The sequence below is a fragment of the Bos javanicus genome, chromosome 19 (genome assembly GCF_032452875.1).
Source record: "Bos javanicus breed banteng chromosome 19, ARS-OSU_banteng_1.0, whole genome shotgun sequence".
NCBI classification, from domain to species: domain Eukaryota; kingdom Metazoa; phylum Chordata; class Mammalia; order Artiodactyla; family Bovidae; genus Bos; species Bos javanicus.
Window position 1 is genome coordinate 6,820,632 of NC_083886.1, and position 12,331 is coordinate 6,832,962.

Below are 12,331 nucleotides of genomic sequence, written 5' to 3' on the forward strand. Positions count from 1 at the left end.
TGTGGTTTGTATTCCGACACCCCTAGTAGATCCGAGCTTTGGCCAAGCCTGGGGGACATCCATCAGGTGGCCCCTTCCAGTTTAAGCAGTCATAATTCAGAGTTAGCTCTATTTCACCACCATCAAATTGCTTTCTCCTTCCTCAGAGGAATAGGCACAATGACCTTCAGGTTCTCTGAGTAGGTGATTCTGTGTTTTTGCATTTTCAGCTCTTAGATGGAATGATTGCTTCTCCACGCCTGGAGAGACTTTTGAGTCTCAGATGGCAGGAACTGATGAGAAGCCCCGCTGCAGATGCCCCCGTCACTCACAGTCACTCAGTCCCTGAGCCAGTCACATGCTGCCTTGGGGGATGGCTTTTCCACTCACATTTAAACATTAGCACACCATCCGCCCCCAAGCCCTTTCTCTTCAAAACACAGCAATACCATTCCTTCTTTGAAAATCACTGGCTTGGAAGTCTCTTTGTGCGTCTTTAGCCGGGATCTGGGTGGAAATTATGGAAATCTTGCCTTTGTGGTTGGGAGATGGCTCCTTGGTAATAAAGGTAAGGGAACTACTGAAGGAGAAAGTCCCAAGTGAGGAAAGTGGTGAGCGTCTTCTGCTCCTCTGTGCTTTGAGTCAGTGAAGACTTGGGCGCAAAGGCCCCTCTCTGACTTTTCATTGTGCAAAGCCTGGCACAATAGGAAAAGGCAAAAGTTACTGAGTCCTAAGCCTTGTACCTGCCACATCTCACTTAATTCTTATGCTATGAAATTGCTACCAATATTTTTCCTGTTTTACAGGTAAAGAAACAGGTTCATGGAAATGAAGGAAGCAGAATGTAAACCCAGACAGGATGTCTGAGTCCTGAGTTTGTGTTCTGTGCTGCTATTCTCCGTGACTTAAATGAGGGACTCAGCAAAGGCAAAAGGCAATTGCTGTGATTAGGAGGGTGAGCCCAGGGCATGCAAACCTGCACTTAAATACCCCTCTGTTATTTACTGTGTGACCATAGACAATTCACCAAAGCACCCTGAGCTTTACTTGCAAAACGGACATACTACTACTGTCCGTAGGGTTGTTGTAGGATTAAGTGAGGGGAGAAGGCAATGGCACCCCACTCCAGTACTCTTGCCTGGAAAATCCCATGGATGGAGGAGCCTGGTAGGCTGCAGTCCATGGGGTTGCTAAGAGTCGGACACGACTGAGCGACTTCACTTTCACTTTTCACTTTCATGCATTGGAGGAGGAAATGGCAACCCACTCCAGTGTTCTTGCCTGGAGAATCCCAGGGACGGCGGGCCCTGGTGGGCTGCCATCTGTGGGGTCACACAGAGTCGGACATGACTGAAGCGACTTAGCAGCAGCAGGATTAAGTGAGAACATGCATTTCAAACACTTGGATCAATGTCCAGAGTATAACAGGAATTCAACAAATATTTGCTTTTTGTGGTAATAATAGCAATTATTAATAAGTATTGCTTGATTTAATTTCACTAGCAATGTGCTACAATGGAGTCAGACTCTACGTTGTGTATTTTAGTTGGCACACTTTTATTTTGCAAATCCTAGACTATGTTTAGGTGACATGCCTCTTTTGGATGAGTAAGTGGGAGAGCTGTGATCACTTTATGGGCCTAGCTGTGTTTCTGAGATTGATCTTATAAAATCCATAAGGCATCACCAATTTTAAGTCAACTCTGTTGCCTCTGATATTATTGAGAACCTGGAGATCTTTGCTTTAATGAATGTACCAAGTGGTACTGAAAGGCTGACCCTTGCAGTGTGAGGGCAGGCTAAGGCTCACAGAGACGAGAAGTCATGAGTGGCTCTCAAGCGTCTTTCATTCGCTTCTGCCTTCAGGCCTGCCCCAGTCTCCACACTGTACATCTACATTCATATATCCATCTGTATACCTCTATCAATACCTCTATCAATCCTTGTTAGCTCCTGCTAATCACATGGAGAGATAGGCTGGGGCCCCCATGGTCTATGACGAGAGTAAGAAATATGTCAGCAGCTTACTAAACCCATTGCTTTCTCAGGATTTCCCTGGCTATCCAGTGGTTAAGAATCTGCCTTGCAATCCTGGGAACGTGGGTTCAACCCCTGGCTGGGGAACTAAGATGCCCCACGCCACAGAGCAGCTAAGCCCATGCTCCACAACTCTGAGTCCACATGCCCTAGAACCCGAGCTATGGCTAGAGAGAGGCCTGCACACCACGTGGATCCTGCGGGCCCTTCATGTCACAATAGGACTCAATGAGGCCACAAAACCCCATTGCTTTTCTAGACATTCACCGAGACCACCTTTTCCAGCCCCTCTTGCACTTGGTGTGTCCAGACAACTGGATTCTGGCCCATGGCATGTGAGCGGGAGTGAGCCAGGCATCGATTCACAACTGGCCCACAAATATCTCCTTCTTTCTCTTCTCCTGGCTCCAGCAGATGCCTCGAGAAGATGCAGACTCCAGGAAGAAGGGACTGAGGTCTCTGAATCACTGGACCGTCACATGAGGGGCAAAAACCCTGCTCTGGACTAAACCTTTGAGATCCTGGGACTGGTTGTTACAGGGGTCAGTCCGCCCTGACTTGAGAACCTTCTCCTACAGTTCAGTGTCCTTACTTGAGGTCTTTGCATCTTTGCCAGTCTCCCTCCCAGGCTGGGGAGTGGGGCTGGCTCCTTGGAACCCAGCTCTCACATACAGGACTTTGAGGTCTACCTGCCTCCTGGACACACCTGCCACCCTATTTTGGCCCAACCTGTTGGGCTGAACCTTCAGAATATCACTGCCTTCCTGTGGCCTCAGTTTTTCCTGGATTGAACAGTATCCACAGCTGTCCAGCCTCCCTCAGGAGAAGCAGCCTCTACCTCCAGGTCAGCTTTTCCAGCCTCAACCGTCCTCCTAGCCTAGACTTTTTCCCTGGCTCCTTGGCCCTGCCTCCCTCCCCCACCCCAGATATTCAGATACTTCCCTAGAAATGAGGCCTAACATTTCTCAGAGCACTGATCCTCCCAGTTTTTGACTCACATACTCCCTAAAATTCTTTGTAAATCGTGAACCCACATTGCACATTATAAAGCTAACATCTAAAATTTCTCATCACAAGTATGTGATACCATGCTGTGCTAAGTCGCTTCAGTCATGTCTAACTCTGTGCGACCCTATGGACTGTAGCACACCAGGCTCCTCTGTCCATGGGATTCTCCAGGCAAGAATACTGGAGTGGGTTGCCATGCCCTCCTTCAGAGGATCTTCCTGTCCCAGGGATCAAACCTGCATCTCTTCAGTCTCCTGCATTGACAGGCAAGTTCTTTACCACTAGTGCTACCTGGGAAGCCCCATCACAAGTATTAATAGTTGCAAATAGAGCAATAGCTGCTCTAAATATCAGCATTTTCATAAAGCACAGCATACCTCTTCCTAAAGTAGCCAATGAGGTACAAAACCCCAAGTGACTGGATACCTGCCAACATCCACTTGAAAAATGCAGCTGGAATTTGTATGTCATTTCTTTTTCCCTTGAGATCATTATTTTAATGGTATTGTCCATTACTGAATTTGTTTCTAATGTATATATTTGGGGGCTTATAATTATGTCTTGTATTGCTCCTCCATGTTTTTCAGCTGTCAAACCATATCTATAGACTGAGATTATTTTTATTTTCTGTGAAAATAAGGCCCCCCCATTTTTAAAATTTCTTTAGGTGTGATTTACTTTTATTACCACTTTTATTTACCTTTATTACCACTATGCAATTGATCAAAACCACATATATATGTTAAATTTTTGGAATTTTTTTGGAATTTGTTTTTATTACATATATATAATAAAATTCTTGCCTGGAGAATGCCATAGACAGAGGAGCCTTGTGGGCTACAGTCCATAGTCTCACAGAGTTGGACACAACTGAAGCGACTTAGCACGCATGCACACACACACACACACACACATATATATGGCTCCTTGAATTTGAAGATTATGCTAGCTCGAAGCAGGGTGTTGGAGATGGATGGGGGGTAAGGAGCAGGAAGTTCATTTGGGCAAGTCTTACATTTTTGAAGGGTTTAGGATGCTTAAGTAGGATGCTTGAGTTGTCATCAAATGAATATACATTTACAGAGATAGAATGGCAGCTTTTCTTGGAACTTTCTCTGGGCATTTCTTCATCTTTTTGAATATACCTTAAAGTCCATAAACAGAAGTGGTCCCAAGCCTCCCTCCCTCTCCATTGTGGGGGCAGGATGGCCTCCAGGTCTGGAAGGGCTCTCTAGGGAGGGTGATGATTGAGCTGAGTGAGGGAAAGCAAGTTTGTCAGGAAACAATGGGCAGGGATATTCCAGGTAGCAGCACAGTGGGGAGAGAGACCAGAACTCTCCTAGACTATTAGAGGATCATAAAACCAAGAAATACAAACAGGAAGTAGAGCAACAACATTTTTATGTGTTGAAAGTGAAAGTGAAGTCATTCAGTAGTGTTCTACTCTATGCAACCCCAGGGACTATAGCCTGGCAAGCTTCTCTGCCCATGGGATTTTCCAGGCAAGAATACTGGAGTGGGTTGCCATTTTTTTCTCCAGGGGATCTTCCTGACCCAGGGGTCGAATTCCTGTCTCCCTCATTGCAGGCAGACTCTTTACTGTCTGAGCCACCAGGGAGTCCTTCCTAGGGGCGACAACAATGTTGGATCCTAGGGTCTGAGGGGCAATGTGATGGGAAACGAGATGTGGCAAGACCATAAAAGTCCTTGCATGTCACTCCAAGGCCTTTGGAATTCATCCTAATCAGGAGAATGACACAAGCAGACTCCTTAGAAAAGATTAGCCTGGCAGCTATATGGAAGAAGGATTGCAAAGAATTAGGAAGAGTGGAGGGCTGAGGAAGGTTCTCACGTTCAGTTCAGCGGCTCAGTCGTGTCTGACTCTGCGACCCCATGAACCGCAGCATGCCAGGCCTCCCTGTCCATCACCAACTCCCAGAGTTCACCCAAACTCATGTCCATCGAGTCAGTGATGCCATCCAACCATCTCATCCTCTGTCATTCCCTTCTCCTCCTGCCCTCAATCTTTCCCAGCATCGGGGTCTTTTCAAATGAGTCAGCTCTTCGCCTGAGGTGGCCAAAGTATTGGAGCTTCAGCTTCAACCTCAGTCCTTCCAATGAACACCCAGGACTGATTTCCCTTAGGATGGACTGCTTGGATCTCCTCGCAGCCCAAAGGACTCTCAAGAGTCTTCTCCAACACCACAGTTCAAAAGCATCAATTCTTCTGTGCTCAGCTTTCTTTGAAGACCAACTCTCACATCCATACATAACCACTGGAAAAACCATAGCCTTGACCAGACAGACCTTTGTTGACAAAGTAATGTCTCTGCTTTTTAATATGCTGTCCAGACTGGTCATAACTTTCCTTCCAAGGAGTAAGTGTCTAATTTCATGGCTGCAGTCACCATCTGAATAAAGTTCTAGGGATGTGATGGGTGGATGGATTCAGAGCCTGGTCCATAAAGTTTGGTAGGAGGATCCCTCTAAGGTTTCACTTCCGTGACTTCTGGTGATCAGTGATTCACAGCTAGTGGTGCAGAGAGGGAACGTCTGGGGAATTTGTAAAGAAACCCGTGCTGCATCCTCCGGAAACACGCAGCCTCTGGTTTGGAAGACCAACCTGCTTCCCTAGAGAACTCTCCTAGCTGCATCTCCTCTGCACATCCTTGGTTGACCAGCACTGATTCTCTGAGAGTGATGTGGATCCCTGACCGGCAACTTTGGCAAGCTTCAAAGAGGGAGGGAGGCCGGAGGCCACTTCTCTTTTACAGATGTGAAGGTGTGTTTTAAAAGATGAAGAGGTGCCCCAAAAGAAAACGTTACAAAAAATGTTGTCAGTCTATCTCTGTGAATATATATTTGTTTGGTGACAAATAAAACATCCTTATTTGATACCATTCACCTTTCACTTAAAGAAGCCAAGGCTCAGACTTCCCTGGTGGTCCAGTGGCTAAGACAGGGAGCCCGGGTTTGATCCCTGGTCAGGGAACCAACCGGATCCCATGAGCTGCAACTAAAGTCTCCGCCGGCCACAACATATGGAAGATCCCATGTGCTGCAACTGAGACCTGGTGCATCCAAAATAAGCAAATATTTAAAAAGAAAGAAACCAAGGCTCAAAGAGTTCTCCAGTCAGAGTCTCTGGAGCAGAGCTTACACCCAGGAAAAGTTGATGCCAGGATTTTGCACCAGGATTTTGGGCTCCTGAGCCCTCTGCTGTCCAGATGTGCCGATCCTCGCCCCCGCCCCCCCCTTGCCCTGCACAGTCCAGTAGGGCTGGGGTATTTATACCTTGTGAGCCCGCACTTTATCCATGGCTGCCTGAACTAGGAGGAACACCTAACCCCAGAGAAGCCACTTCCTTGAGTCAGCTGGGCATCTGGTCTAAAACAGAGGCTCTTAAACCTTGCTGCTCATCTGAATCACCTGAGGGAACTTTAAAACATATCCTGATTCCCAGGCCATACTTCAAACCAGTTGTTATCAGAATATCTGCTGTGGTTGGTGGAACCCAGACATCACTACTTTTAAAAATTTCCCAGGTGATTGCAATTGCAGCTTGTGGATTAGCACACTAAGGCTTTGAAGTTGAATTACCCTTGAGTTCAAACCCTGTCTCTGATATCCATTTACTTAATAAACAAATATGCATTAACCATTCATGATGGAGAAGCTCTTTTAGGCTAGTAACACTGTACTTAATTTTTCTGAGCCTCAGAGTCATTTAATGCCATCTTAATATTGTTTGCATTAAGTAACATATATAAAGCACCTAGCAACTTGAAATATTAGACATTCAACAAGTATTAGTTCCTTCTCTCACTCTTCCCGACTCCTCCTTTCCTTGACCTTGCAGGAGGTAAATAAGAAACTCAAGGAAGGAGGAGCCCAGGGTTGGAGTCCTCATTCTGGCCTTTGAAATTCAAGAGGTCCTGCTGCTGCTGCTGCTAAGTTGCTTCAGTCGTGTCTGACCCTATGCGACCCCATAGACAGCAGCCCACCAGGCCCCTCCGTCCATGGGATTTTCCAGGCAAGAGTACTGGAGTGAGTTGCCATTGCCTTCTCCGAATTCAAGAGTAACACAGGACAAAAAACAAGGAGGCCTTTTCACACTTTTGCCCCTTAGGCTAGATTTACTTGTAAGATTCCTATTCTAGCATACTCTGTGTTAGTCACTCAGTGGTGTCTGACTCTTTTCGAGCCCATGGACTATAGCCTTCCAGGCTCCTCTGTCCATGGAATTTTCCAGGCAAGGATACTGGAGTGGGTTGCCATGTCCTTCTCCAGGGGATCTTCCCGACCCAGGGACTGAACCCAGGTCTAACATACTATCAGTTCAGTTCAGTTGCTCAGTCGTGTCCGACTCTTTGCGACCCCATGAATCGCAGCACACCAGGCCTCCCTGTCCATCACCAACTCCTGGAGTTCACTCAGACTCACATTCTTCAAGTCAGTGATGCCATCCAGCCATCTCATCCGCTGTTGTCCCCTTCTCCTCCTGCCCCCAATCCCTCCCAGCATCAGTCTTTTCCAGTGAGTCAACTCTTCACATAAGGTGGCCAAAGTACTGGAGTTTCAGCTTTAGCATCATTTCTTGCAAAGAAATCCCAAGGCTGATCTCCTTCAGAATGGACCAGTTGGATCTCCTTGCAGTCCAGGGGACTCTCAAGAGTCTTCTCCAACACCACAGTTCAAAAGCATCAATTCTTTGGCACTCAACCTTCTTCACAGCCCAACTCTCACATCCATACATGACCACTGGAAAAACCATAGCCTTGACTAGATGGACCTTTGTTGGCAAAGTAATGTCTCTGCTTTTGAATATGTTATCTAGGTTGGTCATAACTTTTCTTCCAAGGAGTAAGTGTCTTTTAATTTCATGGCTGCAGTCACCATCTGCAGTGATTTTGGAGCCCCAAAAATAAAGTCTGACACTGTTTCCACTGTTTCCCCATCTATTTCCCATGAAGTGATGGGACCAGATGCCATGATCTTCGTTTTCTGAATGTTGAGTTTTAAGCCAACTTTTTCACTCTCCTCTTTCACCTTCATCAAGAGGCTTTTTAGTTCCTCTTCACTTTCTGCCATAAGGGTGGTGTCATCTGCATATCTGAGGCTATTGATATTTCTCCCAGCAATCTTGATTCCAGCTTGTGCTTCTTCCAGCCCAGTGTTTCTCATGATGTACTCTGCATAGAAGTTAAATAAGCAGGGTGACAATATACAGCCTTGACGTACTTCTTCTCCTATTTGGAACCAGTACGTTGTTCCATGTCCAGTTCTAACTGTTGCTTCCTGACCTGCATACAGATTTCTCAAGAGGCAGGTCAGGTGGTCTGGTATTCCCATCTCTTTCAGAATTTTCCACAGTTTATTGTGATCCACACCGTCAAAGGCTTTGGCATAGTCAATAAAGCAGAAATAGATGTTTTTCTGGAACTCTCTTGCTTTTTTGATGATCCAGTGGATGTTGGCAATTTGGTCTCTGGTTCCTCTGCCTTTTCTAAAACCAGCTTGAACATCTGGAAGTTCACAGTTCACGTATAGGAGAGCAAATGGATTAAAAAATCTTGGAGGGTCTTCCCTGGTGATCAAATGGTTAAGAATCTGCCTTCTAATGCAGAGAACTTGGGTTTGATCCCTGGTTGAGGTATTAAGATCCCACACGTCCTGGAGCAACTACTGAGCCCACACACATAATTAGAGATTCCCTGCATGCTACAACTAAGACCAGATGCAGCCAAATAAATAACTTTTAAAAAAAAGAAAAAGGAGTCTTGGAGAATCTTTCATCCTGATTTTAAGATGAGAAATCAAACATTTGCTGGTGGAGACTAGATTCCATCCTAGGTTTGCAAACTTCCGGTGTAATGCTCGTTCAGAAACATCAAACTTGCCTCCTAAAAACTGAAACGGAGCAGGGACCTGTGGCACTCCTGGGCATAGAAGCCTTTCTATGTCCCCCATTTCTTGTTTGCAGGGTATAGACTCCTGTCCCTATGACTTTCCCTGAGTTCTAAAAGGCAGATTCCAACAGCTGCTAATCAGGGAAAGGAGGAGATGCAGAGAGGAGGGAGCAGCAGTCAGGAAACAAGAGTGCAGCTTGGGGGCCAGGGCCTGACTCCATGTCAAGGGATGCACAGAGCAATGCCTTTGAGCTCTTGACAGAACTAAAACTCCCAACAAACGGAAGATGGTGGCATTCTTCATTCCAGACTGAAGAACCGGAGAAGCTCATCAAGACTAGGAGACCACCCGAGACCCTGAAAACACTTCGATCCTTATCAGAAATCCTGCCCCTGCACCACTGTTATAACACTCACCAAATCCCCCTGGGTTGGGGCATACAGTTTTTGAGGGGCACAAGCCTGCTGGGTTCCCCTTTGCGTGGCAAAACGGTAAATATTCTTTTCTATTTTAGTCAAAACTCTTGTCTCTGAGATTCCATTCAGCCCCAGTGCACAGAGGCTGTTTTCAGCATCAGAGCCATCGTCACATCTTTAATTTTTCACTCCAGTATAAACTGGTAGCGGAGCAGCATGGAATTTTGAACCCCAAGATCAGCACTGACTTCTTAAAGCACCCCCAAATTAGCATGTAAGACCAGAATGCTTGGTTTACTAACACGGCTGTACCCCACTCCCCGTATAGATGGCAGCCCCTAAGCTACTTCTTCCTAGAAAGTCTGAAGCCATCCCCGAAAATGAGTCCCAGGAGGTAAAGAATCAGAGATCTGTGCCCTGCAGTGTGGACCCACAGTCCCCTGTCAGATGGGAATTGCGCAGCTTTCCTGGGTAGCAGGTGGCTTCCAGCATGACGCACAAGGTTCAGCCAGAAGCGAGGTTTCTGCTCCAATTCTGTCCTTTCCCCGGGCAGCCTCCTGTGACTTGAGAACCCGGTGAAAGGAGAGAGAGAGAGAAGGGCGGGTCTCCTCGTGCACCTCTCACACGGGAAGACACATTCAGGGACGGAGAGTGTGTGCAGCGCTGCCCTGGGTACAGGCCCCCCGATGTGTCTGAACACCACTGCGCCGCAGAAGGACGCCTCACCCGCGTCTCACTGGCCCTGTCAGCAACCCCGGGAAGGGCCCAGGAAACGGCTGGCGGCCCCAGGCATGCTGCAAGGCCAGTGAGGAGCGCGGCCTAAGCTGCGCAGTGACTCCGACTTCCCTGCGCTCCCTGAGTGGGTGTGCGGACCCCAGCCCAGCCTGACTCTCCTCAGTGCCCTGCGAACGCACCTCGACCTCCTCAGCTGTAATTAATGACCTGTGAATCAATTGTAAGAGATGCTTCTAACGGGGTGAGGACTCCCCACCCACCGCCTCTGAGGTCCGATTAATATCTGAAGCCAGAAACCAGGGCTGGTTGATTTCCTTTGAGATGGGACTGCCTTTCCTAAACGTGCGTCTTCCCACCTCGATCCTACTGCTTGCCCTCTCCCTAACTTTTCTGCTCACAGCTGAAGGCCGGAGCAGGGCCCTTTGATGGGCCTCTCCGACAGCACAGGGCCCCCTCCCCGTCTCCGGCGCACCCCCTCCTCCTGGGCAGGCGGCAGAACGCGGGTCCCCCTTCCTGCAGGAGCCCTGCCGCCTGCTGCCTCCCTGGAACTACAGAGGCAGGCAGACGCGCACAGAGGCCTCATGAAACGGTACCTTAAAAGACCAAAGGGCCTTTCTTTCTTTTGACAGAAGATGAATCTCAGAAATAGAAGAGTGATTTTAGAAGGCGATGGGGGCGGGTGAGCAGAAAGGGGGAGCTGGGGTCTGCGCGTCTGCGCCCTGGGCCCTTCCCCTCCTCGGCCCTCCCTCTGCTCCGACCCCGTGGTCTCTCCTCCCCTCCGTCGCTGACCCTCTGCCCTCCCCACTCCCTCGTCTCTGCCGCGTTTCTCCCTTCCCACCCGCTTCTCTCCTCCTCACTGGTGTGCTGGGTCGAGAGGGGACGTGAATGAGCAGAGGGGATGGCTACAGGGAATCGGGGCCAGAGACTCAAGGCCCCCAGCAGACGGATGGCACGGGGAACGCCCGGACTCCCCGACCCGCCTCTGCGACCCCATAGACCCCGCAGCTGGTGCTCTGGAGCCAGACCCGTCCGCCGCAGCCATACTCAGAAAGCCTCCCCAAGGCGCTTTCAGGATGGCCCTGGAAGGTCTGGGTCAGAGGATGCCTTTGAGACGTTTCCTGGGATAAGCTCTTTGTGGCCTAGAGAGGGAAAGCGACTCTCTGAATGTCACGCAGTTGAGGACAATTACGATGATCCCCCCACCCGCGGACAGGCACTGTTCCAAAGAGCAGTCTGTCTCCTCTCGGGTTCGTTTCCCTGTGGACCCAAGGGGCAGAAAGGATGGCGAAATGGAGGCACTGGCTCCTAGGCCCTAGCAGAGCCTTTAAGTACCGAATGCTATTCATTCTTCAGGACACATGGAAATGCTATTTTTTTCCGTGAAATCTCCTCTTGAGAGAGTCAGTTCTTAGGCAGGTTGTTAAGAGGTCCGGGAGTCCCAGAGGAGAGAGGGGTCTGGGGTTCTCGAGGAGGAGGAAAGGGCAAACCTTTTTCTTCCCTCTGCATTCCTTAGTCTTAGTCACATAAAACGGTGTTTTTCTTTAAGCCCAGAACTGATGATTACACAAAAAACAATTCAGTTTAAACCCTATACTAGGGATTATATAACAATGTATCCTGCTTGAGAACAGTTTCTCCTTCCTGGAAGCCTTCTGACTAATCCTGATATTTTAGAATGTAAATTATGGGAGTGGGTCTGGTAGGATCTTTCTATTCTAGTGGGTCTTTCTAGGATCTTTCTGGTAGGATCTAGCTTTCTAAGTTCTAATCCTGTTGTCCTGAAACATATATTGTGAGAGTGGGTCTGGTAAAATTTTCACAAACTTGAGACATTCTTTTGATATATTGTAATAACTAATTAAAAAGCACATAATTCCCTTGCTGAAGACTAGCAAGGGGGCACTCTCCACGCCCTTCTGATGTCTATGTCAGAAGTTACCTCTGTCCCTTCTCACTGTGATAAACTTCTGCCACACGACAGCCCTGACTGGTCAAGCCTGGTCCCTGGTCCCAAAGCTAAATCTTCTTCAGAGATCACAAATCCAACATCCTTCACCGTAAGCTTACCCCTCTGATCTCCTGGTTGGACACAGTTACTCCCTCCCCTGAACCTCACCCCTTTTCCAACGCAGCTCTCCACCTGCCCCTCTCTTGTGATGGCTAACTTCCTACAGTCCGTAAAACAGCCCCTCCACAAAGACACCAGCATCTTTGAGGGCAGAGACTGTATGTTATGGATGGAAAAG